Below are 20,455 nucleotides of genomic sequence, written 5' to 3' on the forward strand. Positions count from 1 at the left end.
TATTAGACAATCATCGCCCTACCGTGATTAGAACATAGAAGAAAAGAGGAAATATGACGAAAGTTTACCATTGTTTGAAGAAAAGTACACTGGATTGCCTTTTCAGAGATTTTTTGTTTGGCTCACAGATTGGTTTTGTTTTATTTAAAAGCTCTGTTGTCTCTGTCATAGAGATGTTTGTTTAATAAGATCTATCCTCTCTTTTTCTGAAGTTATAATTACGTTAGCATTGCAGACTGAAGATTTAATCGAAAATATGTTTTTGTTTAGACACAGCAATATCCAAATATTAATTCTTGGCTTCAAATACAGCTTTCTTTAATCTACAGGTTAAACAGCAGTAGCTATTTTATATTGATTTACACCTACTGACAAGCAGGGCCATTGCATCTAACAAGCTGAGGCCTAAGCTAATTGCCAGGGTCTCATTAGACAACTCTGAAGAGACCCTAATCCTGACATATTTACATGTTTGTACAGGGAAAGAAAGGGCAAGGGAAATATGTTGTGATTGCTTACGATTATTATATCCTGGTACAGACGCTACAACTTTTTCTCATGTCATTGATAGCTGACTTCAGTGATGCAACATATTTATTAGGAGCAGAACCTGGCTCTTTAGGTGCAAGCAACGTGACTGATGCTGTACACGACACAGACAGTCCCTGCGCTTATGATCTCAACAAGACAGTCACAGAGCAGACAGTGAAAAATCATGAAGAAAGATCTGGCTTCAGGCACAAATATCAACAAATTATTACAATAAATATTATAATAATTTACTATAACTACACAAGAGACCGTTACCTGTTTGACGATACAGCAAGCATTGGTTTGTTCTCTGGCCAAAAAATAAGTTAGTGACAAAAGAATATCCTAGCTGTCTTTCCTGGCTTGTAATGTAAATGGTATCTATTCTGTGGCCGTCTCTAATAAAGTCATCTGGCTTTTTTTAAAAAAGCAAGAGGGGAGGGTAGCAGCTTGATGGGTGACCTCAATTCGCTGAGCTGCAAGGCCATTTTTTTAGACTCCCCTTTTTATAAACTCTGTAATTGTCTGCTGTACATAATTCCAGTTACAATTCTGATTGGAAAATGGAGCTGCTTAGGAGAGCTTACAAGCCGACATCTGTTCAATAACAGACATCTGTGCCAGAACAGCAGCACAGGGCTGCCCTGCGCAGGGTGGGCGAGTGAGATGTATGCACAAGTCCACATCTGTATGTGCTGCCGCAGGTGAATATTTACTTCCTGCAAAGCCTTCGCAATGCAGACCAAGTTCATTTATACTGTCTATCACAGCTCACAGGCATCTCATCGTCAGTCATTAAAGACATCTTTAAAAAAATCTTGTAACAGAAACCTCCTTGCCTGTGACGTCTAGCAATACTTAAAACTAAATGACTTCCACAACTAGCCATTCCTTACCCAGGGCGGAGAAACAGAAAAAGGCAGATTCATCTAGTTTCCAAATATCTTTTGCTGAATCTTTGCCCAGAGACCTATTTCACCCCTTTCTGCTAGCAGATGACTAAGGAATTAGTCTGTATTAGTCTGCCTGTATTCTGCATCTTTTTGTTTGTTGACTAGTACCATCCCAGTCGCACTGTGGTTGCCCTGCTGTTTGCTGCCCGTAGCAAGACGTTTTAGTTCGAAAGGTGGCTTCTGTCAGTGCTGCCTCCTCTAACCTCCACCTCTGTCCTACCACACCAGCATTCACCTGCAGCATCCCTGCCGGGCAGCAATAGCAGACCCACAGGTGAGTCTATTTGTTCCCATTTAAGAGAAGAAACTAGAACAAGTATCCCCTTTGATCTAGTCTTGGGAAAGGGTCCATGCCCTTGCATTGTGTATTGAGTTACCTTGTGAATTGCAGACCACTCGTGGTCAGTTTTATCAAACTTCTGCTTATTCCTCAGGCTTATCCCAACAGAGTCTTCCAATGCCAGTCCCTTGTTCCTTCTGCCAGGGGGAAGTGCTAGTTAGCAGCTGTGGAGGCAGCCTTCGTCAAATGACTCACACATGCCAACAAACTGGCCAATTCCGCCCGTGAACGGGTATTTCAAACTATTGTAGTACGTTGCCTAAGCCAAATTAAAAACATTTTGGTGTCCCAACCTTTCTTCCTGCGTTCCCTCATTGCTAACAGAGCCAAATTATGACATGGCTGTAGCTCCTTTTTTGGGTGAAAGTTGCAAGATCTGCTCCTAAGGGACCTCTCAACGGATGAGTTTTTCTTTCAAGACTAGTGGAAAGGTGCAGTCTAGAGGGTGCCATAAAATACAGTAGAGTAGTGCTTGGTATAGCTGATAATATGAGGAAGCTTTATCATACACACAGTAGGGAACAATTTCAGAACTGCCTGAAAAATGTGTTCTTTCCCACACGTTCTGCTTAGAAACACTCAGCAATAGGTCAGCCTAAAAGTACCAAATAACATCACAGCATACACCTTGTCCTACCTGACCTACCCTCCCTGCTTTGGATGTATGGCTGGTTGGAAGCAAAAGGGTGATTTTAAATATCGGAGAGCTGAAGTGTGAAGGAAGATCATTAGGCTCACTCCTGCATTACCTGCTCAGATACATTCTTTCTGAGCATAATGTGCCAGGTTAGGATATATGTTTACTTACATCTTCCACTGGACTCACTGAAAGCAGAAAACTGGGAACAGGGAAGGAACGAACGAGTCTCTCTCATTTAATTTCAATCCTCTTTGCTGTCTGTATTATGTTTCTCCAACTGTATAAGGACAAGGCTGCTGGACTGTGCTCTGTCTCTGTGTCCTGTTGTGTACATGCTGCTGCTTTTGCTTTAGTGGCTCTCCTGGATGGTCTCTGTTTGCTATGGTTTCCTTTGTTATTTGCCATATACGCTACCTACAAAGAGCAATTTAGGACTTGCAGAATTTGAAATCTCCTTGTTAGCCCAAATGCAAACTCCTCTACCGACAAGAAGTGGTGAACTTCAAATAGTGGTGGTCTAGTTTGCAAATGTAAGTCAGTGACAAGCCATCCACCTCCCAAGGTGGGCAGATCCATTTTCCTAGCACCCAACCAACCCTCCTAGTCCTACCCTCTCCAGTTTTTGGAGCAGGATTCCCTGCATAGCTGAATACAGGAGTGTGCAGAAGGTCAGGGTCACTCTCAATCTAACTTCTCCCAGTGGACTATAGGAGGTTTTGTGCGAACCTGAACTTCCGAAGAGTTAGATGTCAGAAAGCAGATTCACTGCTCTTTTCGCCTGGACCATTTCCCAGTTGCCCGAGAACATAGCCTGCAAGAAACTGGTTATTATATTGTCCTTAACGCAGCCTCAAAAGTTTGGAGTGGAAGTGATTAGACATGTGAGCTTTGGTTTGGGAGACATGCTTACTGTCTGCCAAGGGACGTGCAGACAATCACGTAAAGCAGAAATGCACACACTCACTCAGAGTCATTACTGGAGAGACGAAACTCCTATTGCAGAAGCAGTGACTCAGAGCAGTATTTGCATATGCTTGATCAAGAAAAAAAAAAAAAAAAGACTGGGAGCTGAAGGAGGGCAGGATCGCATGTGATAGGGAACAGTCAAGAAGAAAGGCATATTGAAAAGTGGGTGAGGCTTTACTCTCCTGGGACGTGCTGCTTTGCACCTGGAAATGTCTGCCTGGGCACAGTCCAGGCACAGCCTGCTTGCTCTATACACTCTCTACCCTGCTTGCATATTCTTATGCAGGCTGATACAAGCAAGCAGAGGCTGTGGGACCCGGATCTACCTTGTATGGGCTAGGTGAGTCTTCTGGGATCTGTATTTCAGCAGGGGGGATTATGCACAGAATGGCAGAGTTATCTGTACATATACTTTTACACCATTAAAGTAAAAAGATGGATGTTTAATTTCCCCTTAGTCTAGTTCCCAGGAGTCAGACATTATAAGGCTATTGACTTTTGAGATTTTCTATTAAAGGAATAATTGCTGAAACCCCATGAGGTTTGAAATAAGATATGGTATTATTTTCACACACCCACATGCACACAAAGCAATTTTACTAACCGAAATTAAGATTATTCCCCTTAATTAACAGAGCCCATAAAAATAAGGTAACTGCTTAAAGTGTAAACTGAGAAAGGGATGGAAAGAACTCGTTACAGTGACACAAATAAATGTTACAGTACTTCCAAAGGCAACTCAGTTCTTTAACAGTAAGATTAGGATAAAAGAGAGCCTCCACGTCAGTGGAAATTCTTTTCTCCTTTACCGTGGTGACAGCCACATGTGTCGAGCTACATAAACATGTAACAGGAGATCCGTACGTTGAAAGAATTCATAAGGTGCAATGAGGCGTGTTTAGTTTCTGTTCCTAACAAAGGGCTTGAATCCTGCTTTCAGCTGGAAATCTCATCATTAGCGATGCCTTTCGAAGGAAGGACTGGTGCTGCGTTGACGGGGGGGAGGGAAGGAATAGGCAGCAGTCCCAGAAAGGCTTTAACTAAAGCAATCATCTGAGAAAGCAGAGGGAAATTCACTCCTGCGCAGAGGGTGTTTGCCAAGTTCCTTTACACCACTGGTGTCAACACCAGGTCTGGATGGAGGTGGCACCTGAGGGCTGCCCCAGGCTGTCAGAAATGCCGACTTGCTGCATCCCAAGGTGAAGCACCTGTAATCTCTGCTCGCAGTAAAGCTGAAGGCTGGCTTCTGGGGGACACAGGATTTGCTGGGCAGCTGAATAGGCTGAGGGAACATCCCTAGAAAATCTGAATGTGCCGACCAGCCTCCAATGTGTCTTTCTGGCCTGGGTAATGGGGCTGTTTGCTAGCTCCTCTCATAACCAGGAAGAAGGGGGACCGTGAAGTGCCTAAAGCCCATGATTACCATCAGAGACCACACAGATACAACAAAAGAGGCATAAGTGTTGTTCAGTGACTTGGCCTGAACCTCTGCCCTGTGGACCTTTTAGCCCTGCAGAATAAGCAGAGGTTTCCACTTGCTGACTGGCACATTTCTCGGTCAGGGTTGGCCAGTCTGTAAGACAGTTACCATGTGAATGTTTCAAGCAGTTCATTTCATCTTTTTAGATCTTCTCCAGAAATACCAGGAGACTGCAGCCCTTACAAGAGCAAAACTCTGATAAAGATAAGTATCCTACAGCTCCTGCGGTGTGAAGGCCACAGGGTCAGGTAGCTTTCAAAGTGTGCTCAGCAAAAAAGACATAAAATAAATGTGAAAAAAAATGTTTCTTTAAACTTTCATAGGAAGTTTAACATGGTAGTAGCTGAAAAGTGGCAACCATAAGGCTTTACAGCCCTCCTGTGAGAGACTGAAGTATTTTTTCTTTTTTTCAGTATGGCTTTCTCAAGATCATCTTACACATCTATGGTAGAGCAGACAATAGAGGTTTTATTATTCCCGTGTTCTCCCTTCCACTGTAGGCTTGGAAACACATTTTCTTTGCTGCCCATATGAAGCAGATTAGTTTTATTTCCTAATCTCTGCTGTAAGGATGTGTTGCAGCTGGATATTGATCTACTTAAAAGAAACAAAACGGGAAGTTTATATTCTTCATGAGCCTCATCTTCCCTGTTGCACCAGCAGAGTTGGAGGGTGGATGTGCTCCTTTCTCTGTCTCACTGCACTGCTCTCTTCTCAGTCTCCTCTTATGGTGCGGCTTTTGCTCCAGGGCAGTGACCTTTCCTTTGTTTGTTTGCTGGATGGTGTCTTCCTTTTCTGTGTGTGGCTGGCCTATCCCTCCCTGTTCTCTTTCTGTTCTTTTCCTTCCTTCCCTTTTTGAGGCCTTTGAAAATAATTTTGGCTGAAGATTTCTACAAGAAACTCAAAGGAATTTAAAATCACAAGAAAAATAAACAAAAAGTCTGAAGTTTCAAACTTCCAGGTTCAGACTCATTTAAGGCAAGGAAACAGCATAGGAAATTGCAGCCCAGCTCCCTGAAGTTTAGTAACATCACCAGCAGTTGGAAAGAAGGTTATAGAGCTGAAATACCAGGTCCCAGCCCATCACTATTCCGGTTCAGTTTGATAGAAATGCCTGTTTTCTTGTGTCTGATCACCCAGAGCATAAGCTATCTAATTTTACTTGGGAGAAGCAAAAAATGTGTCAGTTCGTTTCACCATCTTAACATTCTCATCCTATATTTATCATTTGCCTAGGTTATTTCATGTATAATCGTCCTTTCCATCAAACTTTGCTGTTTGTCATGTAGATACTTATTAACCAGTCAAAAGCAATCATTTGGACATCAGTGACTTCGTTCCTTATCTTGAACATATATTGTGATCACATTTCACATGCATACAGAAACACATGCACACAATAAAAAAGCAGCCCCTGCTAAGCCCAGGCAGGAGAACAAACACTTCCATTTACAGACAACATGTCTACACACCTCCCTACTTTTGCACATTTTCAGAATGGTTTACAAAGAGAAAAGAAAAATATGGGGCTGTTTCATTTTTAAATACACAGCTCCTGTGAAAGACTTCTCTAAAGTCACAGACCAGTAGCTCTCAATTGAAAGGCAGCTGTGATATGTTAATAAATGCCTATGCCCATGCCAAATGCACAATGTAAAAACATGGCTATGCACATGGAGTGTTGTCAGCATAGGCACTACGCCGTAAAATTGTTTGCATATAGGTAGTCGTCAAACCTTTGCCTTCCTCCATCAAACGATCAAATCACTGTCCTGGGCCAAGATTACGGATTTTTCCCTTATGCTCTCCTGTACTTCACAGTGTAGTGCAGCATCACTCATCCTGTTAACCTGTGTGCCAAGCCAATGCATCTTGTAATCAGGTAGTCAGCAAACCACAGGGAGTCATACGTGACCTGTCAGATAGACAGTCACATGCAGTGAGTCATTTCTGTAAGCTGGAGGAGGACCAGGGCAGGGCGCTGAAGGTGAGTTGCACAGCTCCCAGATGGGTCAAGCAACCAAGGGGTTGCACAGACTCTCCTCTTTGTCCCCGCCATTGCATTAGCCAAACCTCCACACACATGTCTTATCACATGCCTCTACATCCCACATGACACGGGGAGTCCTTTGGCACTCTCCATCAGGCCCTTTTGCATGGAAAAGAACACGGCAGAGAAAAATAGCTGATTATACAGGACAAGCACAGAAAGAAGGAGAGGACGTGAGGTCTGACTGCTCAAGAAAAAAGAGGAGAGTGCACCAGAGGGGGACAACAAGCAGACGACCGCAGACAACACCCACCAGTACTGGAAGGCATCCAGGGAGCTGGTGGACATGAGTGGAAGCCAGTCTGTGGCCACTGTGACCACAATTCCCCCTCCCGATAGCATGGATGGCAAGGAGGCTGTGGAAGAGCTTGTGAGTTAATAGGACAATTCAGACTCTCTAATTCCCTAGCCAGCTCCTCCTACCACATTGACATAAGTGTGGCTCTGCTGCCTCTTCGCTGGCTGCCCAGGTGCTCAGGAGAACACAGCCCGTGCAAGGCCTATCCAAGCATTACTGTAAACCTACAGTTACAAGGAAATCTTCCCCTTAAGGCAAGGGAGATCTGGTTATGCTCCTACTCTCTTATTCCATTCTCTCCTCAGCGCTAGTTCCCAAAAAGGGATCACATGTGTGTGGAGGTATTTGTATCAGTAAAGCTGCCTGCATTTTTTCCAATGAAAAAATTCCATAAAACCTCCCCTTTGCCCCCCCCCCCCCCCATATGTGTCTTTGATTAAAAATTTTCAGCGCTTTTGACTTCTTAAATACCAAAATGCTTCATTTTCAGTTCTAAAATCCCAAAGAATAATCTTCGTGACATTATTGAAACAAATATAATAAAAAATACACATCAGTTTGGGGGCAGTTTTGCTTATCAGGATTATGTGATATCTGTCCTACAGTGGCACATTTCTGAGCAGAGAAAAGAAAAAACAGCCTGAGAATGTCTCTGAAGATTGAAACTGGTGGTCTACTTAGGATCTTTCACAGACGATTGTGGGGGTGCTGCTGAAAGCGGGATAGAAAGGTTTAAGCTAATGAGACTCAAAGGAGAAAAGCATAAAAAGCAATGTGACACAGAGACTGCTGTTTGTTGCCAGCACTGTTGAGGGTAGTCAAGCACACACGTCGGATGTACATGATGGATGCCACGAGGACAATGGATCCCTTCAATCCATAAAGCAGAGCGGAGCTGCCAGGGCCAGCTACTGCCAACAGGTTGAGTCTACAAGGCTCTTGGATGATTACCCACCTTTGTATAACCTTCAGAGAGTCAAAGAGAGGCATAAATGAGCAAAACTTACATTGTCTGTGCAGAACTGCAACTAATAAAAAGAGTACCAGTTTTGACCGCGTGATTCAAACAGCACAGAAAAAACTACTAATATCAATGGGAGATCTATTGTGTGATCTGTATCAGGTTAATCTTTGTATAAGGAGAGTAAAAACAAACCCATACTATTTACTTACAGCACAATTAGTCAGGCACCAATAATAACCACTTGCAGCCTAAAAAGGCATAGCATATGCTGTTACAAAGACAAACAGCTGGCATGTTAGAGATTCATGCTTTCAAGATACTAGCTTCAGAAGAGGACTAGTCTAAGCACAAACACTCAGTTAATTTAGCCAGTGACGACGCAGCTCATGTTGAAAAAAAAATTTGATCAAATCCCTTCCCAGATTACATGAGCTATAAACGTACATATAAATGGGTCCCTAATACTTGTCTATCTCACCTCTCCATGGAAAGTTTTTCTGGTGATATTGCTATTTTGGTTCACGTTATGCTTCTTTCCCACTCTAAATTAATACAGTTATGTCAGTAAATCTTTGTATTGTAGATCTGCTATAACCTGAAGTGCTGGTTAGCATGGAGATCTCTTCTGACGAGTTTGAATGAAAGCCAGGTGTGGTCTGGCACCACTTCAGATGTGTTGACCCCATGCTTGAACTCTTCACTTCAACAAGTGCATCTTGCCAAAAGCAAGGGCTCTGGAGGCTGGGTGTAGCACTTCGCTAACCTCATGAAACTCTATGTAAATTTGAGCTGATAGTTCTGAGTGGCATTTTGCTCTGCCATATGGATCCAGGATGGTTCAGCGAAACTGAGGCTTCACTGAAAAGTGCTCTATGTCTCAGATGTGGACTTCCTGGTGGGCAGAGGCTGCTGCTGTAGAAGATGGGGAAGATGAGGAATCCCTGAGCAAGAAATTTGCCTGTTGTTTGCAGGTGTTTGAAAGATCAATTTGTGTCTCAGTTGAAAATAAACAAGAATAGGCCCAAGATATATCTGACTTTTGGCAATTTCTTTTCATGTGAGAAGCAAAACTGCGACGCTCAAGAAGCCATTAAGTAATGTGGAACACGGGACAGCAGCATTGTGAGCTCTTTGCTCTCATGGGTTTTAAAGAGCTAAGTGGTTGAACGTATTTCATTCACCAGGACATAGCTGGAACAGGGAATACATCGAGCCAGACAATGTCCGGCTTTGACCAAAAAACTAACTCCTGTGCGGCAATCTCATGACTTGGAAGCACTCACTCAAATTTATTTGTCTCACTCAAATTTATTTGTCACATGAAGAATCAGTATGTAATTCTGTTTCTTTTGGATTTTGCTCCTCATATTGTTTATAATGAAGGCTAAGAAAAGAATATTGTTTTAGCCAGGCCACAAGGAATATGAGATGCTTATTTTTATTATATTCTTCCTACAGGTTTGCAAGTATTTTTGCTGGCAAAATGTGATTTGAATTTTCATCTTTTTAATAAAAGAAGGAAAAAGACTATTGCATTTCATACTTTTCTTTGGAAAGCGTCAAAAACGCATTATTCTGTTCTACCTTCCCATTACATGCTGAGTATTGGTAGTGAACAAGAGTTTTAGCGTACCAGATTTCAGGGAGAACGTGAACTTCCAATGCCTTAGACACTTTTTTCTGCTTCACTATTAGTTCAAAGCGTACAACTGTCCTCTGATACATCACTCTTCATAAGAGGATCAGCAAGTTTTTTGCATGTGCCTGTGCAATGTAGAAAAGCCTCCGTTTTTACCTCATGCTTTGCCATACGCCAATTCATACCATGATGAGGGAAAATCACTCTTTATGTGAAGACTGTGTCCTGCATAGGATGTGGGCGCTGCTCCTAGGAGCAGGAAAAAAACGGGGTCCATTGCCTTGCCTCGTGATAAGTGACACGGTTTCATCTTAAACAGTGGAACAGCCTTTGTGGACAGCAGCTGGAGAAGCTGCCATCAGCTGAGCTGAGCTGTAGTGATGGCTGTGTGACTGGCCTGCATTTGAGCATTTTCACTGCAATTTACTATACACTAGAAATGTGAATGGTTTTTTCTTGGGGAGGACAAGCGTGTGGGTTATGTGTTGGTGAGACATTACTGGGCCATATCCCGTGGCTTCTGTGATTTTCTCCTGAATGCACTGATGTCCTCACTCAGGCAAACCTCACCTCTCCTCCAGCAGTTAGCTGTTTGGTCTCCTGACTGCATTGCACAATATCACCTTCTACCTAAGACAAGCTCCTCATTTGGCTTCAGTAACCCCTGATGACCTTTGCAATGGACTTGGGATGCCGGTCTTGGGATGGAGACCTTGAATGTTGAAGAGTTTCTTCTAAGGTTAATCTAAGAACTGGTAACACTGGAACAGAACCCCATATGCCCGACAACTCAAACCATCTTCCGCAAAGGATTAGCTCCACAGAATATAGAAGATAAAATAGTGAAAGAGTCAGTGGACCAAAAACTATCAAGCTATCAAAGGTACAATGTTAAGTTCCCTCTGTTTTAACATTGATTAATTATTACATTTACAATGTTACAGATTAAACATAATTGGAGCAGTTGTACAAAAAAATTACCCTGTAGACTACTAATTAAAATACTCTCTGGACAGAGGGGACCTCTTCTGAAGAAAATAGGGACAATGAGCCTATGTTTCCAAGGCTGTAGATTACACTAATCAGTGAGCTACTGGTTAAAGAGCAATGGTAGTTTGGATGGGATTAATTTCACCAGTGTTTGACCAACTTTTTAGCTTGGTGTCTAGTCTGAGCAAGCCGAAGGGGAGGGTGACACTTCAGTTGTTCATGCTTTTTCTGAGGAAAGTATATCTTTTCTAGGGAAAGCAAACAGGGTGAAGAAATGAGGGGAACGGAAGCGCAAAACAGCGTAGCAAAAAGAGGAATGGATATCAGGAAAGGGACGTAGCAAAACCAGAGGAAGTTGTAATGTTCCAAAAAAGTCACAGGGCAAAGTACCAGCATCAATGGTGGACAGAACAGGAAGCCGGGGACCCGCAGGGAGGCAAGTCCCATTGCAAACTGCTCATGTACGCATGCCTCCTCTATGACCAAACCCCATAGCTGAGAAAAGTAAAAGCTGCCAATGTTGTGATTCTTGATGAAGCTTAGGTCTGAGCCCTTCTGAGTAGACGTTTAGATGGAGGAGCAGGTGACACCATGGAAAGCATCAGGTGTCGACGGTTATAGCTGTCTTCAGACTCAGAACAATGATTTGGAGTGAGTCTTGGCACTTTGACTGTGGTTTCCCCCTCTGTTTATAATTCATAAACGAAAAGGAAACCTAAGCTTTAAAAGCATGGCAGCAGGCACCCTAAACTGTGCTTGCACAATCACATTGAAGCCCAGCTTCTACTGTAGATGAAATAAACAGCTCTGCTAACTATAAACCCTGCCTTTACAAAACAGTACCAGGAATGGACTGTTTGTGGCAGATCTCTGGTCAGGTGAATCTATTTAATGAATAACAGCTATGAACAGGCACTCAGCAAAATTTCACATTGTAAAGACAAAGGCTTGGCCCTTCCCAGGGCAGAGTCAATGGGGGAGTTGTAATGTTGACAACTGACACAGGGTCAGATGCTTTTCCCGTGTGCTGCTGAGACAGCTGCGCTGCAGTGCACTGTTGGGAGAAGCAAGAGGAGTTGGCCTTGGTCTTGGAGTTTTTTTGAACTTATCCTGTATGAAGGAAAAGTGGAATTAGTCTCTGCCAGAAGGCAGGTCAGTCATCCGTAAGCAACGCAAAAGCACCTAAGCAAGGTAATCAATCCCGTCCCTAAAGGTGTGTCCACGACGGTTGAATCATCCTCCGAAAGTGTTTACACACTGATTACACGGGGAGACTAGAAGATCAGTTTGTATTCGATATCTAGAGTTCAAGTAGATAAAATTAGGTAATCTCATCCTTGAGAGTCCTTTTACTAACTACAGCGGGAGATAATCCGAGCCCCTTTTATGAGAGCAGACAGTGAAACCGAGCAGCTAGCTTAAAAGAAGTACACGGAAAGCCTTTGTCTGCCCCAGCTTAAAAATCCCTACCGTGCCGCATGGGGAGAAGAGCACGTAGCCTGCCAGGTTCAGCTCCGTGTGTCTGTGGCAAAGAGCTATGCTGTGCAAGCCCCTGGGTGCCGTGTCCATCCTCCAGCCTTCTCACCACAGCTAGCAAAGCCAGATGCTGGGCTACGGCCAGGACTACGAGGCACGACCTCAGTGCAAATTATAAATCAGGATCCAATTAGCCAAAGGCTCCAAGTAGCTCATTCAGAAACCAAGCATCGCTTTCATGAAGTTAGAAAAATAAAGAAAAACCCCAGTGATGATACTAATACTTGTTTACACTTGTATTGCCACTCGCAAAGAAGGTAGTATCTGCCTGACTGGGACTGCCAGAAGCTGGACTGTTCCGCCTTCGTGCAGCAGGGAAAAATATGGATTTTATCTGTCTCTGCCTGGAAACTTGCTTTCAAGAAAACCAAACCAGTTTTAGGTACTGTTTGAAATGTAATGTTGCCCACCCCTCAGAAAATTAAATGAGCTACTGCATATTGCCCAAGGGATAAAAGTCTCCACCTAGTCGCCATGGAGCTGCTGGAGTTGCTGTGCCAGTTCACACCTCCATGTGCCTCTAAATACCAACATCATCCACCCACCCGAACACTTGTCTGCTGCAGGCCCAGGCATTACACAGGACCTACAGGAAACACTGCAAAAACTTGGTACGGTGTCTCCTGAGGTGTCTGTATAGGCAAATCTCCTGCCATAGTCATGCTGGGATTATCCTCTTGCTAGAACTGGCTGCTCAGCGTCCTTCTGAAGATACTGCTCTGGAGCAGAAGCAGTTTTCTGTCCTTCTGTTTTGGAGAGAGTGTAGAATTTCCTCCCTCCTCCAATCTTTCTCCGTAGCAGTTGCACAGGTGCTTGAGATGAGGGTTTTGCTAGATGCCACCCCTGCAAGGCATACACCAAACACATTATTTGTAAAGTCAACAAGATTTAAAAAAAAAAAAAAAGAAAAAAAATGTTGTTTTTCCCAGACAAAATCAGAGCGAGAGTTTCCCATATCTTATCTTAGCTTGTAGATAAACAAGAAGCTTCTTAATACTTTTAACAAGACGAGCAAATATGAAAAAGAAAGAATGGTGTTTGGTAACTCCTGATATGCAATATTTTAGGAGCAGTCTCCAAACAATTTTTTAGGAGCAGTTTATCAAAAACTAATTGTTTTTTTGACAAGAGTTATAACCTTTTAAGTACATTTCATTTTAATAACTAATCTGTTTCAGCAAATTAATTCACTTCATTTAAAATATATTAAACACAGCAAGTTTCCTAGTCCATTAAAAAAAAGAGTGAAATTAAAGCATGATGGGAATGCAAATGGCCAAATTCAAATGTAAGATGGATATAAACTGAAATCTTGGATCTATATGTAATTAATTGCTATGAAATTATTTTGACTCCTTATTTCAATAGAAAAACTCTAGATCATAGTAAATGCCCTGACGTTTGGATTCCTTGGTCTAAATATACCCTAATAGTTCTGATGAACCCTAATAACTCTGAAATTGAGACTGAAGAAAATTTGTATTCGAAATAGACTTTGAAGCTCAAAAACTCATTCTCACAGCAGAGAATGAGTGAATGAGTCCCAGGTCTCCTTGCGGTCTCCTTGCGGTTGTTGCTTAGGACTCAGTCCACTTTACATCAAAATAAAAGGAAAATTTCCTGTTGATTTTATGTGGTAGAGGACAGAAACAGCTAAGGCTCCAAAATTCACCAATAGCCTTTCTACGTTTATGGTGCTTAAACTTATCAGACTTGTCAGGCATGATTTCTCAGCCACTCAAGGCCCCAGCAGGCTGGCCTGTTTGGTTTGGATGAGGTGTTATGGGTGAGGCCACATCCTCCAGCCTCACCTTCAATCTACGTGCACTCCTGTGTCTTCTCCTCTCGCAGCCAAGGTGCCTATCCAGAGCTGCCCAAACTGAGTAATCACTGCTCAGCTTCTTCCTACACCCATCAGGATCCGGGAGTTCAGCAGAAGTTTGCCTGCAAGATCCAGCCCCTTAAACACTCTCAAAGAGCGTGTAATGCACAAAGTCTCGCACCAAATACGGTTGGGGCTGCCTTACTTGAAGACAGTGGTCTCTACGTTTTGAGCAGAACACTAAATAATCTCCTCTTTTGGAGTGCTGTGACCAAAATGGACTTAGACGTGCTTCTTCGACACTAAGACGCTGGCTCAACACCCTATACAGCAACGTAGCTCTTGCTAGTAGGTGGGGGGATGAATACCCCCACACAGTAGTCTGTAGCCTGCTAAATCATGCTGCTTAGTATTTGCTGATTTGAACCATCCTAGGTCAAGTCTCAGTTTGGACTTGAGGCCTCCCACTTCCTGAGCAAATGCTTTAACCACACAGTATTGTATAAAAGGTGGACACCAAGAGCACTACTTTTTAAAGGGAGTGGCCTGTTTTTCTGAGCAAGAGACCTCTTTTTCTGAGGATAACAAAAGTCCAGTCTGGCACACCAAATGGTGCAGGACCGTCAAGTTGAACTGGTGTCCAACGTAGTGTCAAGACTGCGACTGAGCATAGGGAGTAGGTACCTGATTGCGCATGTGCAGAAGCTGATCTGTGTACCATCCGTCTGGGTGGTGCTCAGAGATTATTGAACTTCTACAGTTACTGAAATCCTGGTTCTTACTCCTCATTCCTTTATTGCCAAAGGGTCACACTCAAAAATTTTAGGTGCAGTGTTCTGAGTGTATCCCTGAAGCAGTTCAAGCCTAAAAAGAGCGGACAGTACAGCTTAAGGCTAGAACTAATTGATCAGGACATGTAAAAGTATTTCATCTGAGTAGCTGAGAGCTACACAAAAATAGAGGGAGTAAACAAATTGCACTGGAAGATTAAGATGACCCAAGGCCCCAGTAAATGCCTGACAAGATTAGATTTTTTTTTTCCCGAGATCATATTGTTCTTTCGTTCCAGTAAATTTATTTAACCATGTTATCCTCCTCAGATATATTTTATGTACAGCTTCCACGCACTAGAGCTAAACCCAGTTCAGCCTTCAATATTGCATGATGAATGGATACCTTCTTGTCTGACCAGTGAATGACCTCCCACTCCACCGCAAATAAGTATGAAATTGTCATCTCTTTGGCAGGAGCACTAGCTATTGTTAGGGCCTTAGCCATGCTGTTTTGAGTGTGCTTGTACATAGGTGTAGAGGTCCAGGGGATGTGAGCAGGTATTTGTGCGCGTGCATGTGCGTGCATGCAAGAGAAGTTTGCATTAAAACTAATTGCTTTGGATCTCATAACCTTCTGGATCTGTTTACATTCCTGAGGCAAATTCCCTAATATATCTGCAGCTAGACTGCTCCACAGCCTCTAAATACATGGCTTTGGTATGCCATCCATCTTTCCCTGCTCAGGGAGCCACAGAGAACATTTAGTGCCTGTGGTGAATAAACGTGCCACCGATATAAACATAGCAGCAACGTGTTAATACACTGCACTAATGCTACTTAATCCTGAGGATAATCTACTGGCTTTTCTGAATATGATCTTAATATAGCATGGGAAGGGGGAATTGTTTGGTTTGGAGCGTGGAGGGGTAGGCAGGAGGAGTAGGAGGGTAAGAGTTAGAAAGTGTTTATATAACTTTGGTAATGACCTCAGTGCTGATGGGGGACTTCTGATCACAGGACGAGTTACGCTGAGCGTCAGCATTGAGAGCTGAGCAAGATCCGGTTCAACGTATCAGATCGTCTGTAGTGTTATGGGCTGCACAGCACTCATTCAAGATATTGGTAAGAAGCAGTTATACTCGCGCACCTGATTCCATCACCAGTGTGATGGAGCACACTCCATATTTGGCTAAACCCTAAAGTAAAACCAGTAACAACAATTTTCATTTTCACTTTCTCAATGGAATATATATATATATATTTGTATGTATGTATGCATGCATATATGTATGCATTCTCTTTTTTCCAAAGCATAGATCCCATCTCAAGAGGCAATTATGCAAGAGATATTTTAAATGTAGTTGCAAGGTATTGCTACATCTTGTCTAACTCAGCTTACCAGGCTTCCCCATATCGGAAGCCAGTATTTGGGGATGTGGTGTTCATGAAGGTGAGTCACTGGTGTTTACGCAACAAGTTCCTTACATAACATCTTGCCAAGTTTTTTAAGGTAAGGTAAGGAAATGAAGAAATCACTTCGGCTTGATTGGAAGTATATATTTGATTTTAGGAGAAAGGGTTACCTATACCTGAATTTCCCTTTATCTTGAGCATTTGCAAGTTTAAACAATTTTTTATTTGGTGTTGGTTACTTTCATAAGGACAGAGCCTAGAAACTCCCACGCTGAGGAGGACTCCATGGTGCAGATTAGAAGACTCTCCAGGGCATTTCCACCTCTCCACTCCTTCCAGCTGTTCCACTACTGTGAGCCCGCAGCCCATCTCCGTGAGCAGGTGCAGCCTGAGAGGGTTTCACATAAAGCTTGGGCTTTCCAGCTCCAAGTACAGTGCCAGCATGCACTAAGGGCTGCTTCCAGCAGCTCCTCATGGCTCCAGGGTGCCAGCCCAGCGGTCCTTCCACTGCATCGTACTGAAAATGGGGGGGTTTGAACATTAGCCACGTACAGTGAGTATGGCGTGGGATAGTGCCATGGGGAAGGTAGTAGGTCTTGGAAGGGGGCAGGGAACAGGCAAGGGAGCGGAGCAACAAGTGATGGAAATCAGCAAAACAACTGGCAGAGCCAAAATAGTTTCTATCTTTACTCATACGTGTAGGGTAGCCTGCAACGCTGGAGGCCAAGTGAGGTAAAGCATGCCCTGCAACTAGTTTCAGGGCTTTCTGTTAGCTCAGACCAAGTACTAACTTTCTCTATTAGGGCATCAGGACACAGAGAAAGCAAAAAGCTTTTCTCTGATGAAATAGCCCCAGTCCATTGTGCAGCTCCAGCACTAGAGAAAAATTTCTCCTGGTCCAGCCTCTCTGGATTTGGAGATTTGTCCCAGTGCCCTAAACTAACACAGTAACTCAGGGAAGTAATGGCTTGAAGTGAGAAGGGAATGTAATGTCTCTGTGTGACTGAAGCCCATCTCAAACTGCACCTGAGAACGAACACCTAAGGGAGGAAAGCTTCTCTTCCTCAAGATGCTAGTTTGTAGCATTTCCCCAAAGTGCCTGTGCACAAGAAATGGGAGTTGACTGAGACCACGACTGAACTAGTGAAAGAAACGGGGCTAACTGCAGGCTTTAGCCTCCTTTTGGGATCAGCGGCTGCTGATTTCATCTTGCATATCTCCAGAGTTAGACCTTCCATCTTGGTGCCAGCTAGGAGACAAACTAACTTCCCTGCTACTGTTCAGGAGACTTAATCTACTACCATACTTGGAGTGATTTCCTTGCATGTATTTACTCAGACCAGTCATGTGCTTGAGCAAAGATCAGTGGTGTCTGGTGAAAGCCCCCTGAAATCAATTATTGATTAAATTCTCATTATCACTTGTAATAGATTACTAAGCTGAGAGAGCTCTTGGGCACACTCCATACAGTTTGCCTGGGGTTCTGGCAAAGCTTGCTCAACTCCAGCCTGAAGTTAGGAACTGCTTTATTGTGCTTTGCTTTTTGCTTGTAAGCGTTTATGAGAGTTAAAAGTGTAAACATGTAAATTTGACTTCAAATAAGAAAATCTATCTATAAATACGTGGTAACTATCCAGCTGTTTCTGTGCATCTGCCATCCCGTTCCTTTGTTGCTTTGAAACATGCGCCTTATCTCTCCTTTACGATTTAATAGTGGCCATAATAATAACCACCCCAGCTTGCAGAATAGAGCTATGTACAGGGATCACATTGTTCAGAATTAAAACACATATATTGTGCAACAACTGCGCTGAGAGGGAGAAGTAAGATAGCAGGGAAAAAAAAAAACAAAAACAACCCTACAGGGTGGATTTCAAAATGCCAGAATTCAGCTGCCAGTGCAGGAGCTTGGCTCTGCCATCGCAGGACCTGGTGTGGAAGGGACAGGGGAGGAAACAAGGTCAGATGTTCTCAGACCTGAAGCAGAAGCCAGGTTCATATCTATCAGTGCCTGGAGCTACTGCCGCAATGCAAACACATAATCAGCCTGTAACCGAAAGGCCACACCACTTATTCAACCAAACTGCTTAACTGCACCATTTACTGGGACAGCACTGCCTGCGGGGGCTCTGTCATCCTGAACAAACCATCAGGGTCCGACCAAGGCTAACCTTTCCTGAAGGACACCTCTCTCCTGGTTTTTTAAAACCCTAGGCAACTGCTTGCTTTGTCCACTGACCTTTGCTGACAGGCCTAATGGGAGCAGACACACATTTATTGCGATCTTGCACTGCTATTTTTCAGAAGCTGAAATGTCCTGTAATGTCCAGGATTCACCATTCTTTTACAAAATAAAAAAAAAAAAAGCTGCCTCAGACTGATTCAGCTAAGGGGAAGTATTGCTTCCCCTGTGTTATTTTTAGCCAGAACAATGAACGTTATTATATCCTTTGCTGGATCTGGTAAGTGTGAGTGGGAGAAAGCAAGTCACAAGATTTACTTATTAGACTTATTGTTTGATTGCCTCTTAACAACACCCCTAAAGCTGGGACAGAAATGCTGGAGCTGCAGCTATCTTTCAGGTTTTTATTCCTCTGGAAGAGGAATTATCATTGGCACTGACTGAGACATATGGGCTGCAGAAAGAAGAGTCATCCCTGGGTCCGAGATAATTATTCCTTTTCCCTTGTTCCCTGCAGAGGCACAGGACTAGAAGGTTTCTTTTTGTTTTAAAGTGAGCTTCTGTTGTTTGATTTTTCTGGCGTGCTTGGAAAAATAAAAATAAAAACAAAAAAAAGGCTCCTAAAACACAGAATATGTGAAGCAAGCAAACCTGCTGAAGACTTCACATGTAGACATGCTGGAGTGTTCAATGCCAGGTAGGGAACTGCTCTTAGGGGTTTGTGAAGCTTCGAATGGCCGAGTGCCGTTTCGGAGGTGACATGATATACATGCAGGTCTTCAAATATAAGTGAGTCAAAGGCTGTAGAAAGAGGAAACATTTCCTCCTGCTAGAGCTGGGACAAAGCATGTTAGCCTGTGGTCATGCTAGTAACCTGGTGAAGGGCCTGCTGTCCAGAAACAGGCAGCCTTTTCCAACTGTGTTTGCTCATCTAGTAACGGATGTCTTTCCCTGCACTCTGTGTCTCACAGTCTAGTTTTGCTGCTTCGAATGCAGCTGCAAGGTTGATTTCCTCAGTCTGCTGATCCCTGCCTTGTTGGACCTTTCCCATCATCCCTCACCCTATTGTCACCGTCCTGCCCAGAGGTGGAGGGCACTCCATAGGGCCGGGCAGGCTGAGGTAGGACCTCACAGTACCATCAGGCATAGTCTGGTCCTCCTCCTGCTCCAGCTCCATACCGAGGGCCTGCTCCACACTTGTTCCACAAAAAACACTCCTCTTGCCTGTCCCTTCAGACACTGACTTGCTACCCAGGAGTCTCCCAGGTAGGAAAACCTCAAGATTTCTGTGCTGAGACCTTGGCCAAAAGCCAGCAGGAGAAAAGGGCACTGGAGCTCCTGAGACCTTTGGTTTCCTAATCTTTGAGGGCTGCTTCCAGGCTGGGTGTAGCACAAAGCAACCACAGCTCCAGCAAGCAACTCTGCCTTACGAAACAAAAGCCCGTTTGGAACAGGGAATCCAGAATTCTTCATTTAGAAAAACACACAAAAAATGTATTTCAGGTGAAGTTGAAGGGTTTTTTCTTGACACATCTGTCTGCATTGATGAATTCTTTAGTTACCCTTTGCTAGAATGTTTTCAGTTTATATGCCTGTATGTTTTCCCACGAAAAACAATGTTTTCTTAGAAGATTCCCAGCAAGCTGTAATCACAACCATAGTACCTGAGGTCTGTTGCAGGTGCTAAGTGTATGCACACTTCCCACAGTGTGCATATGCAGAAACTCCCCTCTCCCACACCATGCCAAGAAAGGATTATTTCTCCTATACACTGAAAAGAAGATCATTAATAATCATGAATTACTAATCATTAATCATTAATTATTATTACTGATTATTAATTTATTAATTAATAATGTTTATTAACAGGATGGAACT

At 43.3% G+C, this 20,455-nt stretch overlaps 2 long non-coding RNA genes across 3 annotated transcripts in view; one reads left to right on the top strand and one right to left on the bottom strand.

The window, feature by feature from the left end:
• Nucleotides 1-3,626: 3,626 nt before the first annotated feature.
• Nucleotides 3,627-9,749, top strand: LOC138066095 (uncharacterized). Its single transcript, XR_011139338.1, has 2 exons — nt 3,627-3,770; nt 5,057-9,749. It is a non-coding gene; the product is annotated as an uncharacterized lncRNA (long non-coding RNA).
• LOC138066096 (uncharacterized) overlaps nt 8,503-20,455 on the bottom strand; it is a 34,556-nt gene continuing 22,603 nt past the window's right edge. For both annotated transcript variants that reach the window (XR_011139339.1, XR_011139340.1), the window contains one exon: nt 8,503-13,230. This is a non-coding gene — a long non-coding RNA (uncharacterized lncRNA). The remainder of the gene's footprint in view (nt 13,231-20,455) is intronic.

Source organism: Struthio camelus, chromosome 2 (genome assembly GCF_040807025.1).
Source record: "Struthio camelus isolate bStrCam1 chromosome 2, bStrCam1.hap1, whole genome shotgun sequence".
Taxonomy (NCBI): Eukaryota; Metazoa; Chordata; class Aves; order Struthioniformes; family Struthionidae; genus Struthio; species Struthio camelus.